Source organism: Sapajus apella, unplaced genomic scaffold, assembly GCF_009761245.1.
Source record: "Sapajus apella isolate SASKATOON/1434 unplaced genomic scaffold, GSC_monkey_1.0 scaffold36, whole genome shotgun sequence".
NCBI lineage: Eukaryota > Metazoa > Chordata > Mammalia > Primates > Cebidae > Sapajus > Sapajus apella.
In genome coordinates this window covers 26271956-26290207 of record NW_022436976.1, presented here as the reverse complement: position 1 = coordinate 26290207, position 18252 = coordinate 26271956, and the positions used below count along the sequence as shown (strand labels likewise).

The 18252-nt window shown below is 39.9% G+C and overlaps 1 protein-coding gene and 1 long non-coding RNA gene across 15 annotated transcripts in view; both read left to right on the top strand.

Annotated features, from left to right (window-relative positions):
- Positions 1–18252, top strand: part of FGGY (FGGY carbohydrate kinase domain containing) — a 429508-nt gene that overhangs the window by 358286 nt on the left and 52970 nt on the right. The window lies entirely within an intron of this gene.
- On the top strand, positions 5889–10272 carry LOC116564111. Its single transcript, XR_004274727.1, has 2 exons — positions 5889–6668; positions 8355–10272. It is a non-coding gene; the product is annotated as an uncharacterized LOC116564111 (long non-coding RNA).

Sequence of the window (18252 nt, the reverse complement as noted above, 5' to 3'; positions counted from 1 at the left end):
ACCCACTACATTGCTGACATCTTTGTATTTATTACAGAAAATTGTCAAAATTACCCTACCAGTTAGGTTTCCTTATCACTTATTCCAAATGAAAAAATAAGGTCCAGGGAAGATAATTATGTAATTTGTTCATGATCAGAGGGCTAATGAGTGTCAGAGATGAATTGAACCAAAGTTGGTCTGACAAATCCTCTGTTTTAAGCAAAAGGAAAAAATTCTCATTAACTCCAAAGATTATCGTCAGGAGTCCAACAGGGTTCCCAGTTTGGGAACTACTGTATCATTATCATATGGCAGAAGGTCCACTATGTTAGATGAGAGGACAAAAAAAAAAAAAAAAGATTAGGGAGAAACTTTGCTGTAGAGTTGGAGGGAAAAAGAGGAAGATAGTCTTCTTGCATTGGCCGTCTTATCAGCCTAGCAATAATAAACTATCACCGTGGCAACAGGAAGTCTAATTGATGGCAGATGTTGAGTCATTTTAAAAGCCACACCAACTGAATGCCAAGCTGATGCTGTAAACCTCTCTCCTCTGCCTCAGCTAGGCTAATCGTGCTATGGTCATATTGGAGAGACCCATCTTCCAAGGGTGGAACAAACTCTGGACTTGGCATCAGAAGACTTGAGTCTGAGCCCCATATCTGCCCGTGCTGAGCTCTGTTGCCCTAAGCAAGTCAGTTCATCAAAAGTAGAAAACAGTTATTAATTTTATCATCATTATTATTACCAGTAATGGGAACTCTCTCAGATTCAGTCTCACAATCTAAAAGATAGATATTTGTGTAAGCATTGTCAGAAGGTTTAAATGAAATAAAAGATGTGGAAGTGCTTAGTAAACTATAAAGTAATTCACAAATATACTATTAACACCAAGAGACAGCTTGATGTGGTAGAAAGAGCTTGCATTGGAATAAGACAGACATGACTGTTTACAGACTGCTTCGTCTGGACACATCACTTACATGCTCAGTCTCAGTTTTCTGTCAGTAAAATTTCTTAGTATAAATCGGTAAAATGTTCTACTCATCTTACAAACTTGTGGCTTAATTAACCTCTCTACACTTCAGTTACCCCTCTGTAAAATGGAGGTGGCATCAGCACCTCCCTCATAAGATTGTTGTGAGGATTAAATAAGTTAATATAGAGAGAACATTTAGAACAGTGCCTGGCATAGGCAGTGTGTTATCCATATTAATGGTGGTAATGGTAGTGGTGGTGGAGAAGGAGAAGAGGAAGGAGAAAAAGCAGAAGGAAGAGGAGGAAGAGCAATTGAAATCATGTACGTGCATAGAACTGTGAAAGCTGGCTGGGCTCGGTGGCTCACGCCTGTAATCCCAACACTTTGGGAGGCTGAGGTGGGTGAATTGCTTGAGCCCAGGAGTTTGAGACCAGCCTGGGCAACATAGTGAAAACCTGTCTCTACAAAAAATACAAAAATTAGATGAATGTGGTGGTGTGTGCCTGTAGCCTCAGCTACTTGGGAGGCTTAGGTGGGAGGATTGCTTGAACCCGGGAGGCAGACGTTGCAATGAGTCAATATTATGCCACTGCAATCCAGCCTGGACAACAGAGTGAGAACCTGTCTCAAAAAAATAAAAATAAAAAAGAACTGTGGAAGCTCCATGTGATATAAGTGAGGACCTCCGTAGTCAATGTCAAAACACATTTGGTCAGTTCCTGGACTGGTTCACATATCTATCAGTTTTCTCAAACTTTATATTGTCTACATAGCCTTTTTGTCAAGCCCAGTATGCATGCCACCTTTGATCCTTGGCTATGAAGTTTTCAGTGGGAAGGGAGAACCGGGACAAATAACTGATAGAAGTCATGAGAAATATTTTATCAGAGACCAAGGTCTCTACGGGCCAGGATTTCTCAGAGTCTTCTTTGACGTATTAAAAAGTATTTCTGGAAAGAATTAGTTTGAAAAATGCTAAGATGTTCAAGATAACTAGATATCTTATTTAAAGAGATGAGGTCTCACTATGTTTCCCAGGCTGGACTGTAACTCCTGTGCTCAAGAAATCCTCCCTCTTCATTTTCCAGATAGCTGGGACTATAGGTGCACTTCACAGCACCCAGCTCCAACTAGGTGTCTTTATAGCAACACGTCTATTAAGACTAAAATGTAAACATCCATCTTGAATCTCTTAGGTTGGGTAGGCATGTAGAATATGGTGTTTCCCAAATTTACTTGATCAAAGAATTAGTTTTTCATGGAGCATCTTACTTTGCTAAAGTTTCAACTACCAAAATTGGAAAAATGCTGATGTAAGCCCATAGCCAAGATAATCAAGCATTAAGCGCAGTACCTCAAAACAGGTTTGAAAACTCCTGCTAATCCTTTCATCAATTCATATATCTATTTAACAAATTAAAAGAGTTCTGTATGTGGCAGTGACTATGTGCTAGGTAGTGGAGAAACAGTGACAAGCAAGATTGGTATATTCCCTGCCCTCTCGGAGTTCTGATGGGGCTACTGGGGAGAGGAAAAAGTTGGCCAGCAGTTCTATTGCAGTGACAAAGGAAAAGATGGAGAGGACAGGTGCCGTGATACCAGGGACAGAGGCTTCTTACCCAACCTGGTGGGTCAAGGAAAGTTTCCCTGGGAAAGTAGCTTCTAAGCAGAGACCCAAAGGAGGAGTTATAGCTGTACGACACATAGGAGTTTGTGGCACACTCGCCCATGCATTCCATGTTGTACAGCTAGTGCTCGACTTAACGACCACAATTGGTTCTGACAGACCAGTTGTAACACGATTTGGTCATAAGTTGAGTAGGCTATATGTACAGTACTGTGAAATGATGTTATAAAAATCTTTGTCATATTTTATCATAATTTTCTTTCATTATTGTTATATATCATAATTTTCTTTGTTCATTTTATGCCATTTGTATCATCTCTACACTATTTTGTTTCTTATTTTTACATTCGTCAGGTTTAAGTAAAACACTGCATTACCATTGCAACTGGTTTAATATTTGCAAAACTTACAAAATTACAAAATACAGGTGCATACAAAAATACAAAATACAGGTGTAAAAAATACCATAGGAAACATTTTCCCAATTGCAAAACATATCAAAATATATAAACATGTATGAAACATTTTATTGGCCGCTGGTGCTTGGCTGCGGATCGTTGATGTCGTCATCTGAGGCAGCAGTTGGGGTTACTGGAGTTGTTTTTTTCATAGACATGGTGAGCTTTGTCTGAATTGTATGTTTCTTTTTTTCTTCATAAATTTCACGATACGGACGAAACACATCGTGCGCCGTCCGTTCAATCCTTGCAAATCGTTCGATGTTTGGGTCCATTGCATCGAAATGTATAAGAAGTTTATTGGGAGGGGTTTGATGAAAAATATCCAAGACACAAAACACAAATTGCTGTACGGAGTCTGGGATAACAGTTGAAATGGTGCACATGGAGATGGTAGTGCTGCCGGAAGCTGGTCCGCACTGTTATACGCCCAGCTGGGCAACGTTTGCGCTGCCAGACGCAGAGCAGTCTTGGCTAGCGATTGTGGTCGTAAAGTCGAATGGTCGTAAGTTGCATAGGTCGTAAGTTGATCAATACCTGTATCCTCATAGCAGCCTTTCTTGCTAGATGCAATGAGATCGGTAAAAGTTATTAGGTGGTCATTACCACCTAATGAGTTCCTACACAATGAGTCAGGCACTGTGCTAGGCATCTTACAAATGTATTTAATCTTGACGGCAATAAGTAATATCCTCAGTTTACAAATGAGAAGTTGAGGCTCACAGGAGTTAAGTGGATTTCCAATGCTGTACATGTAGTTAGTACAAAACCAGGACTTTCAGATCTGCCTGACTCCAAAGCCCATTAAACTGTGGTCAGCCAGTGCTGGGCCCGGACAGTGGCTGGTCCATGACAAAGTTTTTACTAGTCAGAAATGCAGAGGAGTAAGCAGAATGTTGAGCTCTTCCTTAAGCTAATTTTTTTCTTCTTAAATGACTTATATTATCCTGAGACGTCCCCCTCCCAACTGTTTGATGTAGGAAGTCCTGTGGGTTATATATATATACACATACACACATATACATTATATATGTATGTGTATACACACACACACACACACACACACACACACATATGTATATATCTTGTCAGAGAAAACTTCAAGCTTTTTTTTGGCAAAATTAAACTTTCTAACACTGTAAAGTTAGTCTCCAAAGTCATTTTGGAAGTGTTACCATTGTATGAAATCTAAAAATCTTGGAAGTTCTGTTTATGTAACTTTCTAGAACATATTCATTCTAAAGATGAGAGATATAAGAACCAGCAGATTGCTGTGAGTTCTGCTGGTTCAGAATTGGGTGAATTGGTAAATTCCATGGGCACTAGCAGCCAAAAATGGAGACAAAGTTAAGATGCAGTGGCATCTTCCAAAATGCACACACATACCACCAGTGACATTCAGGCATTCTACATACTAGTTTGTAACATTCCTTTTCTTTCTTTTTTTTTGAGACAGAGTCTTGCACTGTCGCCCAGGCTGGAGTGCAATGGCGCGATCTCAGCTCACTGCAACCTCTGCCTCCCAGGTTCACACAATTCTCCTGCCTCAGCCTCCCAAGTAGCTGGGATTGCAGGCACACACCACCACACCCAGCTAATTTTTTTGTATTTTTAGTAGAGATGGGGTTTCACTATGTTGGCCAGACTGGTCTCGAACTCCTGACCTTGTAATCCACCCGTCTCAGCCTCCTAAAGTTCTGGGATTAACAGGCATTAGTCCTGGCACCCAGTCTGTAGACACACTTTTTCTAATGGTTAAATATTCATTTTAATAGATATTAGAGAAAATGTAACTAACATTAAACCTGGGTTTTATAAACATTTTTACCTAGATTGAGACACTTTTAAAAAGAAAGAAAAGGTTTTTTTTTTCTTTCCAGAATTCAGAAAAATATTTTATGACTAATAAATACTACAGGTAGTACTTGGGAAAAGAAAATAATTGGGAAGATAGGACCAGAGTCACTAAAATGTGTGAAATAGTACGATAGTATATACAAAAGTGCCTCATGCATAAAAGACCCCAGTAAATGCTTTCTTTCTTCCTGATTCACGTGGTGAGCAAGTGGCAAGGGCCCAGGACCAAACCTTATAGCATCAGACTCCTAGTCCAGTGCTCCTTCCAAGACACCCTTCACTTGTCTGCTTTCTCTCTGCCTACCTCACACTGTGTCCTTCCTGTCTCTGTCCAGCCCCCAGGAAAAGTGCAGCAAGTGGAGGTATTTCTGAAATGAGTGGCTCACCAAAAGGATCTGATAAGTGTAAATAATAAGCAATGTATACCTAAGAGTGTAGACACTATTAGCATTTGGAAAAATAGGAATCTGAACTGAAAATGGGAAGGGCCCTTAGAGATCATCCTACACAAACCCTCGTTTTGCAGATGAGGAAATTGAGACCTGGAGAGGGGAAGTGCTTTGTGCATGGCCAGACAGTTCATTGCTGATCAAACCAGGACAAGCATCCATATGAAACATGCAAATATAAAATTACATAAAGAAAAAAACAACCTTTACCTCCAGATAGCCTGCTTTCCAGAAAAGTGGCAAGAAAGTACCACAAAAATACCTTTACTTCCAAAAATTTGAAAATGTTAAAAGTCATGCTTCATATTGTGCCAGGCAAGAGAACATTGTAAATAATTGTAAATGACCCTTGGAGAAGGTAGTCCTGGTTGTATTCGTTTGTTTATTTTAAATATACATAACATAAAATTTATCCTCTTAACCATTTTTAAGTGTACAGTTTGGTGGTGTTATGTTCATTCACATTATTGTGCAACCATCACTACCATCATCTCCAGAACTCGTTTCATCTTGCAGAACTGAAACTGTACCCATTAAACAATAACTCTGTATTGCCCCTCCCACAGCCCCTGGCAACCACCATTCTACTTTCTGTCTCTGAATTTAACTACTCTCTAAATACCTCATATAAGTGGAATCATACAACATTTGCCTTTTGTTGACTGGCTGATTGCATTTAGCATAATGTTCTCGAGGTTTATCCATGCTGTAGCATGTGTCAGAATTTCCTTCCTTCTTGGTTGTATTCTTAATGCAACATAGCTTATTCTCTGTGGTCTGCTGATTATAACCATCATCACTGGGAAGTCTTTGGTGTGCTTCACATTTTTGTGACTTCTTTTCAGTGGTGGAAATAGATAGCTCAGTTGTGGATGGTAGCAGCAATGGGAAACAGTGTTTGAGAAGAAATCAGACCCTTGTCTTCCAGTCTTTTACAAATGGGTGACACGGGAGATAAATAGAACTGCTGTGCCCCTCCACATCACCCCCAATTTTCTTTGTTTCTTCTGCCCAAGTCTTCAGTCAATCACAGAGAAGCAATGAGAGTCGAAGATTTTAAAAGTGGGTTTTCAAATAAGATAGCCTTGGGTTCCAGTCCTACCTCTGAAACTTACTATGTAATCTTGGGTAACGTGATTAAACTCTCTGAGCCTCAGTTCTGTAATCTGTACATACAGACAATAATGCTTTTATCAAAAAAGTGTGCTTTTTTTTTCTTCTGAGTGCTGAGATGCTTTCTGTATTTTTCTGGATTTCAGCATAGTTTCCAAAGTTAAAATGTTAACACTATTACCTGTCCCATTGGGTTGTTTACAAATGTAATGTGATATATGATATTTTGGCCACTCTAAGATGTCTGGCGCAAAGATTATTAGGGAACCTCATGTCCTTTGAAAGGAGAGAAAGGTAGTTTATTGATAAGATTCTGCATGTCATATGTATCATTTTTTTTTTCATCAAAAACACTGGGTAGAACTCTATTATGGTACTTGGTTCTTTACCTCGTAATTTTCTATCTTCCCAGCTAGTCAGAACCATGCCCTCCCCTCAGTTCTCACCCCTTGATCAGTACCTAGCATTATGCCCAGAAAAACTATAGATGCTTTTTCCCACCCCTGCCCCCAACCTCTCCCACCCATCCTCAACTCCTCATTACCAAAGTGTTTCTATAATGCACTGGGAATTAGTCAGCATCTCAATTCCGCCATGGCCTCATGGTTAAACATACCATTCATTCGACCTCTCAACTGTGACAAAGAAGTAAGCCTGGATATAGAAACTGATTTCAGCTCCTCTCTGAAGTTGGGCATCTGTCTTTGCTGACCACTTGGGAATTTTTTTTTTCCACTTCTGACCCACCTCTCTCCTTTCTTTTGATAAACAGGACAGCTGTCCCCAAAGGTATGAATCCATTACCTTTCACCAGAGTTGAGTTCATTTTCCATTTCATGTTTCTGTCTAAAGAGAAAGCCTTTTAAAAGCACTGAGCATACACTGAGTATGTGTACTTAATTTTTAATGTGTGTGCCCACAGCCAAGAGAACAGAGAACCTTAAATAATAATGAAACCGAATTGTACATGTTGTATGTTTTATGTGGCACTGATTCCTAAATATACTCTTAGCAGCCAGGTATTATTTAATACATCCCCATTAATCAAGCTGCCAGATCTAAATAAAAACCATCTTTAAATATGTTTAATAAGATTAAAGCTTTTGGTTGAATATCAAACTAACATAGCTGCATTTTTCCTTCCAGCTAGCCCCCATTCACTCTCTTATATTTTTACTCTGAAAGCTAGTTCTTTTGTGCTATCAAGCTAATCTTGAGTATAAAACAAGTTATGCCACAAACTCTCAGTATCGTGAGTTTCAGCTGAGACCCTCAGTGTAAATGTTAGGAGAAAGAACAGTGCAGAGATTTTTTTCTGACAAAAAAAAAAAAAAATGATATTTTTCTTCTTCTTGGGGTGAGCCTTTGAGTTTAAAAGGAAATTAAAAATTCTCTTAGAGATACTAAATTGTTTGTAGCTTCTGTGTTAAATGATGTCTGCCTTATGTATAGCTATTGAAAGTGTTTTATATTAAAGGTACTTTTTCTTTTTGACGGTTCAGGCTTCTGTTAGTTTTGCAATAGTGACACCTAGGGGCTTCAGGGAACATTACATGGGCTGCTAAATATCTTTCAAAAACAATCCCTCTGCTCTTTGACATGGATAGACAAAGTATTTGTGGGTCATTGGGGCTAATGGAGAAAGAAGGCAAATGGTACCTTGGGCGAGGCACGTTTCCAGTTTTATTTACCAGGCTTCTGATCTGCAAACATTAAAAAGGAGGTAAATAAAAAGAGGGTTTTTAAAAAAATTAAGAACTAGCCAAACTTGGAGTAACATACAGAATTCTAGCAGATTTTTAAAGTTATTAATAAAACAACATATTTACTCTTATGTTTAATTATGGTTCTTATTTGCAGCAGTTTGCCTGCTGTTCCTGCCTTTGTAACAGGCATTTCCCGCAGTGATTGCAGAGAAGTGATGACTACAGGCAGAGCTTAGACTTGTTGTACTTGTGCTAATGTCTTGCTTCTCACATCTCCATTTCTTCTGTTTTCCTTGTTCAATATCTATATCCATATTCACCCTTATGAAGTTGTCATTCAGACTTTTAGCCTATTTGTTCTCTCCACTGATACCATTATTTCTTATAGCTTCTCAGAGTCCTTACGTGCTTCTCCATGTTTATATGTCTTGAAACTTTTAAATTCTTAATCAAAACAATCGTAAATGTGTCTATTACAAACACATTAAAATTCTTTGATTACATAAACACTGATAAACAATTCTTATAAAACTGCTTTTGTACTACATTAAGTTCAAAATAGATGGCACATGTTTAACTTTGTACACTGTAGAAATTCTAAGCATCATTTCGAAAAGAATAAGCAAATACAGTGTATTTTCTTGCACATAATTATTTGCAATGCACATAATTCTTATAGACCTGTTTTACCTATCTGTCCTATCTCTGTATAGATGATGATGATGACAATGATAGCAGGCAACATTTATGATGTTTTTATATGTGAAGCACTGTTCTAACCACTTGCATGAATTAACTCAGTCACCATAGGACAGGAGCTGTTATTATCCCAATTTCACACACATTCACAGAACACTTATGTGTTCCAAAAAGGAAACTTCAACAAAGTAGGACATGAGCTTATCATAGATAGTGTGCAATAAGTTTCTATTATTAATTCTTCCTTAAACTGCATGGGAGTCAAAGTCACTTTTCTTAGCCTCATTAGCTTTCTCTCCCTTTGGAGTGTGCACCTCTCCTTTTCTGTCTGACACCTGTCTCCTTTCTTCACTGAGTGTGTCCAGTTTTGTCCAGCAATACCTGCCCTCATAGAACTCACGTTCTAGTTGGGAAGATCCTAAGAAACAGCAGAACAACAAGTAATATTGATTTCAAGTTGCAAGAAATGTTATAAAAGAAAGAAAAGTGATACCAGAGAGCAAAATCGAATGGCAGACTGGGTATGAAGGGCTGGCTGTGTGAGTGGAAGAGAGGCTCTCCTGAGGAAGGGATGTTTGTGATGAGCCCTGAATGACAGAGAGGACAGCAAGTGTAAAGGCCCTGGGGCAGGAATGAATTGAACATGTGTGAAGAAGAGCAAAAAGAGCAGGGAGGCTAGAATGTTTTGAGTAAGGAGGATACTGTGGGGCTTCTGTCTTTTTCTTCCTCTGCTCCCCAACACTCTTGTATTTTCCGTCTTAGGCTCTGAATTCAAAGAAATGATTTGGAATGGCAAAGTCCTGAGATGTCATCCACCGGGAGTGTTGGGTATAGGGGGACACAGCAAGATAATTAGCCTAAGAAAGGTTATACCCTGAGTATCTTCCATATATACCCATAGCCCCATACGTTTTTTTCTTGCAAAGGCAGATAAGACGAACATAAGACAGAAGTGGAATCCCAGCACAGTTCCTCCTCAGTGCTCCACAGCACAGAACAGACCTCAGATATCATGCTTCACACAAGTATGGTGACTCTTTTTTTAATGTCTGCCTCTCCACTACACTGGAAATTGACTGAGGACAGACCTTAGATCATAATCATTCTTCAGTTATTTTTCTTTCTTCCATTCATTTTATCAATAGATACTTCTTGAGTGCCATCTATGTGCCAACCACTCGTACTAGACCCATCTCTCTATTCACAGATATGATTCTGAGCAAGAAAGACACAGCCCCTGCTCTCAAGTTTCCAACAGTATTGCAGAAGAGTAATACCATAAAATAGTATAGTATAGTACAGTGTGTGATGCTTCAGCTCTGGGGATGCAGGGAAAATGTTCCAAAGGAAGTGACAGTTGAGTCCAGTCAGGACTTGGAGGTGTAAATAAAGGCGAATCTGTGTGTGTGTGTGTGTGTGTGTGTGTGTGTCTGTGTGTGTCTGTGTATGTGCGTTGTGTGTGCATGTGTTGTGTGTATGTGTGGAGGGGCTGAGATGGGAAAGAGTGTGTGTAGAATTTTAAACCTGGGGACAAAGGATTCATGAACTCAGAGGTGAACTCAACTGTGTACTGGATGACAATGTGAATGAGTACATGAATGTATAAATGAATGAATTAGTGAGTGATTTTTTCCCACATATGTTACAGAAGCAACTCATGAAATGGAGGTTGTATTAGTCTGTTTTCACATTGCTATAAAGATACTACCTGAGACTGAGTCGTTTAGAAACAAAAGAGGTTTAACTGAATCACTGTTCTACATGGCTGATGAGGCCTCAGGAAACTTATAGTTATGGTGGAGGGTGAAGGGGAAGCAGGCCCCTTTTTCACAAGGCAGCAGGAGAGAGAGAGAAGGGGGGAACTGCCACTTTAAAACCATCAGCTCTCGTGAGAACTCCCTCACCATCATGACAACAGAATAGTGGAAACAGCCCCCATGAGCCAATCACCCCTCACCAGGTTCCTTCCTCAACACACGAGGATCACATTTCAAAATGAGGTTTGGGTGGAGAGACAGAGCCAAACTATATCCGAGGTAAAAAGCCAAAAGACATTTTTATTAACTAACCCTAGGAAATCACTATTCCAAATTCTGCCCATTATTTCCATCTAGGCAGACTCATATGGAGACCTATATCTTTATCACAAATTTGCTTGCCAAGTAGATTAGTCAGTGATTTATTAGGAGAAAAGGCTAGGCATTCATCTTATTCTAGGGATGGTTTTTTCAATGGAACTGCACGTAGCTGATGACAAATATTTCTTTTTATCCTGAACGTTGCTTAGGTGAGAGCTACGGGATAAACGAATGAAAAAATAAGTCAAAATGTCAAGGATATACATAGATGAGAGAGAGGCTGTTAGTGTGGTCTAGATGCCAGAGGTGGAGAGCTGGCTTGGAAAGTAGGGACCAGATTATAGTTTCCACTGTACCACTTACCTGTGGTGTGACCTTGAACAACTAGCCATCCTCAAACCTGTAAAGTGGAACTATGCCAGGCAGTGTCTAAATTTAGTCTCTACCAACTCTAGAATTTTGTGTTCTCTTAGTTATGACTGCTGACGAGGGAGAGGTATTGAATGTATATGGGCATCGGCTGGGCAGCTCTCTGTCCTTGGGGCACTCACTCCTCCAGAGTACCTTAAGAAGCTGCCCTAATCTACCACATGCCTAGGAGGGTTCTGGCTCTTCACCACCTATGTTGAACACACTGCATATTCTTCCCCACTTACGTCTGTTATTTTAAAGTGATCTGAGAAGTTGGCTATTCCAGATGTTGCCTTTCCTTATATTCCACATAGGGAGCCTCTGCTCAGAGGGCTGTTTGTAATAATTAATGAGATTCATGTAAAGCAGCTAGAACAGTACCTGACACATGATAAATACAAAGAATGTTACTGTTTGTCATGATTTTTCCTGCAGCCCTTCATTGCTGCCTTTCTTCCTCAGATATTTTCTGTCTGGTTCTCCAACAAGTCCAAGGGATACCAAGGTAAATAGGATACCATCTCTGTCCTGAGGGGTTCTGTCCAGTACTACTTACTAAGTGCCTTCCATGTGCCTGGCACTTTGCTTAGACTAAATCATTGAGCCCCCACCACAATCCCTTGCAATACTTACTATTCCCATTTCCTCTTTAAGGAAAGGGTAACCCAGAACAGAAAAGTGATGTGACATTCCCAGCATCAAACAATTAGTAAATGGCAAAGTGGCAATTGGAGCTCCAGTCTCAGACTCCAAATCCAGGGTTCTTTCCACCATTTCACCCAGCTAGCTGCCATTGCACGGTTTTGAAAGAAAAAAGAAGCAGCAGTGCATCATGGGAGTCAGATAATGGGAAATAAACCCTCCTTCCCTGGGCATCTCCTTCCAACTTGCAGAAGAATAGGAAGGCTAGTCTCATGAGCCTAGCTCCCAGCAGTCCTTGCTTCAGCCCATCTGAAAAGGATCTGTCTTTAAAAGCAAGGAGCCAGAAAAAATAATTCATACTAAAAACAAACTCTGTCATGAGTCATTTGACTTTGCTTTCCCCTGAACACATAGTTTATGTCTTGGGTGAGCTAAGGCTAAAGGAACATCTGATATGTTTTAGGCTAGCAGAGCCATTATTTAAGGAGCTTCACGTCCAATGTGTGCCCATTGGACTCTATGGTTTAAATCAAGGCTTCTGCTTATGGAGCCTGACAATTTGTTATTTTTGTTGTAGTTGTATTGGAGTGTGATTGTGTACGTGTTTTATCAAGATGACAAGAATTGCTCTGGTTCATGATTCAAAAGCTCTCAGGCTGTTGAACTAGCCTACGCGGTAGTTTCTCTGAGTATGTGCGCTAGATAGGAATGTGTTTATGTGCGCACATGTTCAGATGTGCGAGCACTTACAGAAACTGGAGAAAATGAGGGTAAGATGAATTCCAGCTGAGCATCTTTACTATTCCTATCAGCAGAAGAGCGAGCCCAGTCCTGGGACTGGGTCAGAGGATTTCTCAATCCTGGGTGAACAGCAGATAACCCCAAGCGCAAAGCAAGTGTTTCTGTCTCTGTTGCAAGCTTGCTTTTCTTTAGATAATTGAAAAATGACAGGAATATACTCACTTTGTAAAAACATGAACAATGTAGGAATATAGAGTAAAAGTGAAAGGCACAAACCTCTCTTGATCCCAAAAGTAATCACTATTTTGCATTTTATATGTCTGTCTTATCTTTTTGGTGTATTCACAGACACATATATATATACATATATATAGATCATATAGCAGAGATTGTATAATAGAATACTGTACTATTCAAATAGTAGAGGATGAAAAAGAGAGGAGCTTTTTTTTAATCTACAAGATACTTTGGAGTATATTAATACATATAAAGCTGCCCCATGTCTATTACATACTGACAATAATTCCAGAATCTGCATATGTAGAAAACTGTTTAACCAATGTCTTGTTGATAGACCTTTAGGTAGTTTCTAGTGTTTAGCTATTACAGAGACACAAAAATCATTGTTGATGTGGTTCTTTATATACAAATATGAGAATTTCTTTTGGAAAAATACAAAAAAAAAAGTGGAATGTCTAGTGGAAGGATTTGTGCATTTAAGATTTTGTTAACTGTGGCCAAAATGTCCTCCAAAAAAGCTGTCCCAATTTGTATTCCTGCCAATGATGTCCCTGTGCCTTTGCCAGTGCTGGATATTGTCAGTTGTTTAATACTTTTGCCAATTTTGGGGCAGAAAATGACTGCTCATTGTTCTTTGCCTTTCCCCATTACTAGTAAGAATGAACATTCTCTTTATACGCATCAAACACTTTTCTGTTAATGGCCTATTAATATCTTTTCTTCATTTTCCTATAGGATCGTTTGTCTTTTCCTCATTGATTTAGAGGACTTCTTTATCTACTCTACATACCAATTCTTTTTCTGTCATTACATATTGAAGACATTCTTATAGTATGTCCCTTCTCATCTACCTTTGCTTACGATATACAGAAGTTTTAAATCTTCATAAACTTTCATCTGTGAATTTCTTCCTTTATGACATCAGGATTTCTTGTAAATGTTCCCTTGAAACTATTTCTTTTCTTGAAGCTGTGTTTTTCGGAATGAAAATATTTTAGACTTTTATGTGCCCAGGAGTAAACTAAGGACTGAGGAGGTAAGTGTTTTACCCAAGGCAAAGCTTTGATCAGAATACACCAGGCTGGCAGGTCTCTGTGTTTATTGAAGACATTCTTAGTAATTTCATCATTAATTATGGGGAAATTCTAAAACTCCCTCAGGATCAGCCACAGGCAAGCAAGGAGCTAGATACTAAGCATGTAACCTGAAGTCATCTGAGCATTGGATCATACCCAGCTTCCTCTACTTACCACTTGACTTTGAGGTTTAACTTTGCTGCTCTGAGCCTTAGTTTATTTCTCTGTAGAATGGAGCTAATCACAACTTCAAAGGGATATTGTGAGGTTTCACATTTCCCATGTTTCAGCACTTGGTATCTGCTTAGTACATGTTTGTTTTGCTTTTTCTGGTTAAAGATCTTTTTTTCCCCTGGACCTTTGAATGCAACTAGTCATCTAAAACTGTTGACTTCCATCTCTTCTGAGGATTTTTGTAGCCAAATGGTGAAGGCACATCTAGCTTGAGAGTCTGAGGCAATTTCCTGATGATACATCTCAGTGGACCTAAAGGAAACGAAACACCTACACCATTGCTCAATTCTGGAAAATTCTCCACGGTGGCCAACCCCTTTCGGAGGAGGGAGGCCAGGGCTCTGGGGGATGGCTCCTGTCTACATGGGTGGAGAGTTCTTTCTTCAGAGCATTGGTAGTTCATAAACTCACTGAGCCTCCTGCCTATACAGGAGTAAATTCCCCATGCCTTTGAGATCATCCCCTCTTCTCCTCACCTCAGCTTGGCATCCTTCTCATCTTAAGGCAACACAGCGCTAGAGGCTGAATGCCCAGCCTCTTGAGCCAGACTGCCTGGAGTTATAACCTAGCTCTGTCACTCTACTTGTGAGGCCTGGAGCAAGTTTCTTAATTATTCTCTGCCCCTGTTTCCCTGGCTATGAGATGAGAGTGTTAATATTATCTACCTCATAGAGTTGTTACATGGGCCACTGTTTGTAAGTACTTGACAAATAGGACAGTATTCAGGGAACTACTAATAAATCATATATGGTATCTGAATTTGGGGCTTTTCTATTGACTTTGGATAATGTGCTTACTCCAACCTCAACTCTCTCATTTACAAAATGAGTATGAAAATATCTATTTCATGGGATTGCAGGGCAAGTCTAACGGGATAATGTATGTAATGATTATAGGTACTCAAGAAATGGTAGCTACTCTGGTGATGAGTATCAAAAAAGACAGGAATGAATATACAGAGAATATCCTAATTCTCAATAGCCAAGAGATTGGGTTAAAAGAAAGCTCTGTAGTCAGACACTAGGGTAGAATGTGGCCTCCACACTCTTAGCCCTGTGACTTTGGACCTAACCTCCTCAACATTCAGTTTCCTGATCTGTAAAATTAAATTGATAATGGTGCCTACCTCTAGGTTCATTATGAAGAAGGAATAATAATTAATTGAGTTCATAGAAAGTGCCTAATAAAATTAATTATCATTACCTGTATTTCCTGTCCATTTAAGGGAAGATTCCTGTTTGCAGTCAGAGGTCCCTGGGCAGAAGTGATGACAGCACAGGCAGAGCCCTGCACCCACCCACCCCCAACTCTGGGGAGTCCGTAGCACAGGGTAAGAAAGAGGATCAAATCTAAAGAAGGGAAATTGAGATCAAAGCCTGGTTTCTATGGATCAGGCCAAAATGATCGAGAGTGAGAGAGAGAGAAACACAACGAAGGATATCTATCAGGATTTATCTGCAGCAATATGTCTCATTTTAATTCTGAAAACAGTTTTGTTGGAAAGGTACAATTATTTCCAGTTTCACCTGGTGAAACTGAGAACTGGAAAGGTTAAGTGACTCGCCTAAGGTCAGATAGCAAAAAGTAGAAAAACTGGGATTTGAGCCCAAGTCTGTCCAACTCTAAATCCCTAATTATGTGCTTTTAATACATATACATGCCTTGCCTCTGCTAGGAATGACTCAGAGGCCAAACTGGAGGAGGAGGAGGAGAGAGGGATGACTGTGTTTCTCAGGGTGAGCAGAGTAGGCAGCCACAGGGGCAATAGGCCTGGAGCTGACAGGCCTTCACGTAAAAATTTGGAAATTTTGCCCTGAAAGACAAGAGAGTGTTTTCAGCTGAGGCTGTTTTCAACTGTACCCTGTGTACTAGGCTGAGGGTAAACCAAAACACAGCCATAAATAGTTCTCCACAGAATTTTCATCACAACAGCCCACTGTATTCCTTCTGTTTGGAGATGAATGTTGAAACACCATGCATGAAAATGGCTGAGTCTGTTACTGTTCATGAAGTCCAGCCACAGCCTATTCGAGTGAAGCCTCCTTGGATGTGAATAGAGATACAAGAATCAGCAGATGATCAGCCATCATAGACTCCCAGCAAATGGCTTTGCCCATGGAATCGGCATCCATGGACTTCATACAAAGCAGGCCTTCCCAAAGCCCCTGCTTTGAAGGGACCCAGTCTATTTGAATGGGTGTTTACCCACTTTTTACAGAATATATTTGTATACCTATACTTTTTCTAATTAAAAAATGGTATCAAAGCTAGACAGGACTTTAACAAGTCATCTAGTCCAATGCATTTAAAAGATGGGGACATTTGGTTCCAGAGTGGGACGTGACTGTCGTGAGGTTATATAGAGAGAATCTGAGATGAAATCCAGGTCTCCTGATTCTTAGTCTAAAACATGCCTGATTCTGCTTTTGTGAATGCAGCTGACATGGTGACAAAAAGTCTGTGGGCTTCTCTAAAGGGAGGGACTGCAATGTGTTAGAAATGGGAAAGAGGTTATGTTTGCCCTTGGTGCTTTCTACCTTCCCCGTCTATTCTTTTTCTCCTATTTCAGTGTTTTTTTTTTCTCGTCTGTCAGAACTGAACAGTCTCATGTGCTCAATTTTCACTCCCTAAGAATCAGACTACCAGATTTCCAGAGTTACCGCTATTTATCTATTTCAGGGCTTTTCCCTATTGCGATCTGGCTGCCTTTTGAACAATGGAAGGGACCCTGACCAGAGGAATGCCAGGCTTGGCCCCTATTAAACAGGTATTCTTGGTTAAGACATTGCCCCCTAGTGTCAATTCTCAACTTCTAAGGTGCAGGTGAGAAAGAGGAAAGGGACAAATAGTAACTGATCACCTGATTCCTGCTGAACTCTAATTATGTAACAATATTTAATCTTTAAAGGAGGTTATGTGAGGTAGGTAGATATTATTATCTTCATTTGCAGATGAGGAACTAGATGTACAGAAAGGTAATTCACATTCTCAAAACCATGGAGTCAGAAAGGGAGAGAGTTGGGACTTGTACCTAGATTTGTCTGAAAATCCAAAGTACAGGTTGAGTAGCACTAATTTGAAAATCTAAATCCAAAATGCTTCAAAATTGGAAACTTTTTGAGCACTGATATGACACCTAAAGGTCATGCTCAAAGGAAATGCTCATTGGAGCATTTCCAGTTTTGGATTGGGGATGCTCAACCAATAATTATATAATGCAAATTTTTAAAAATCCAAAATTCAAAACACTTCTGATTCCTAGAATTTTGGATAAGGGCTCAATCTGTTAAACTAAACCTGTTTAAGCTGCTTCAAGTTTGCCAAGCTAAAGAAAGTGAGATGAATATATGTGTTCATACATGCACAGACACACACATACACAACACACTTTCATTCTGTATTAGTCCATTTTCAGACTGCTGTAAAGATACTACCTGAGACTGGATAGCTTATAAACAAAAGAGGTTTAATTGACTCACAGTTCCACAAGGCTGGGGAGGCCTCAGGAAACTTACAATCATGGTGGAAAGTAAAGGGGAAGCAGGTACAATCTTCACAAGACAGCAGGAAAGAGGGTGAGCACAGGGGAAACTGCCACTTTTAAACCATCAGGTCTCATAAGAATTCACTCACTATCACCAGAACAGCATGGGGTAACCACCCCCATGATCCAATCACTTCCTACCAGATCCCTCCCTCAATATGTGGGGATTAGATTTAGGTACAGACATAGAATGAAACTATATCCCCCCACCCCCCCGCCACACACACACAATGGAAGAGTGCTTTCCAAACTGTGAAATGCTGCCCACAGGTGGACAATTAGCCACCCAGTGCAGGCCAAGAATGAAGTGGCTGTCAACATGCCACAGCCATCATGCAAAGAGACAAAGAATGAAACTATATCTCTCTCTCTCACACACACACACACACACACACACACACACACACACACACACACAC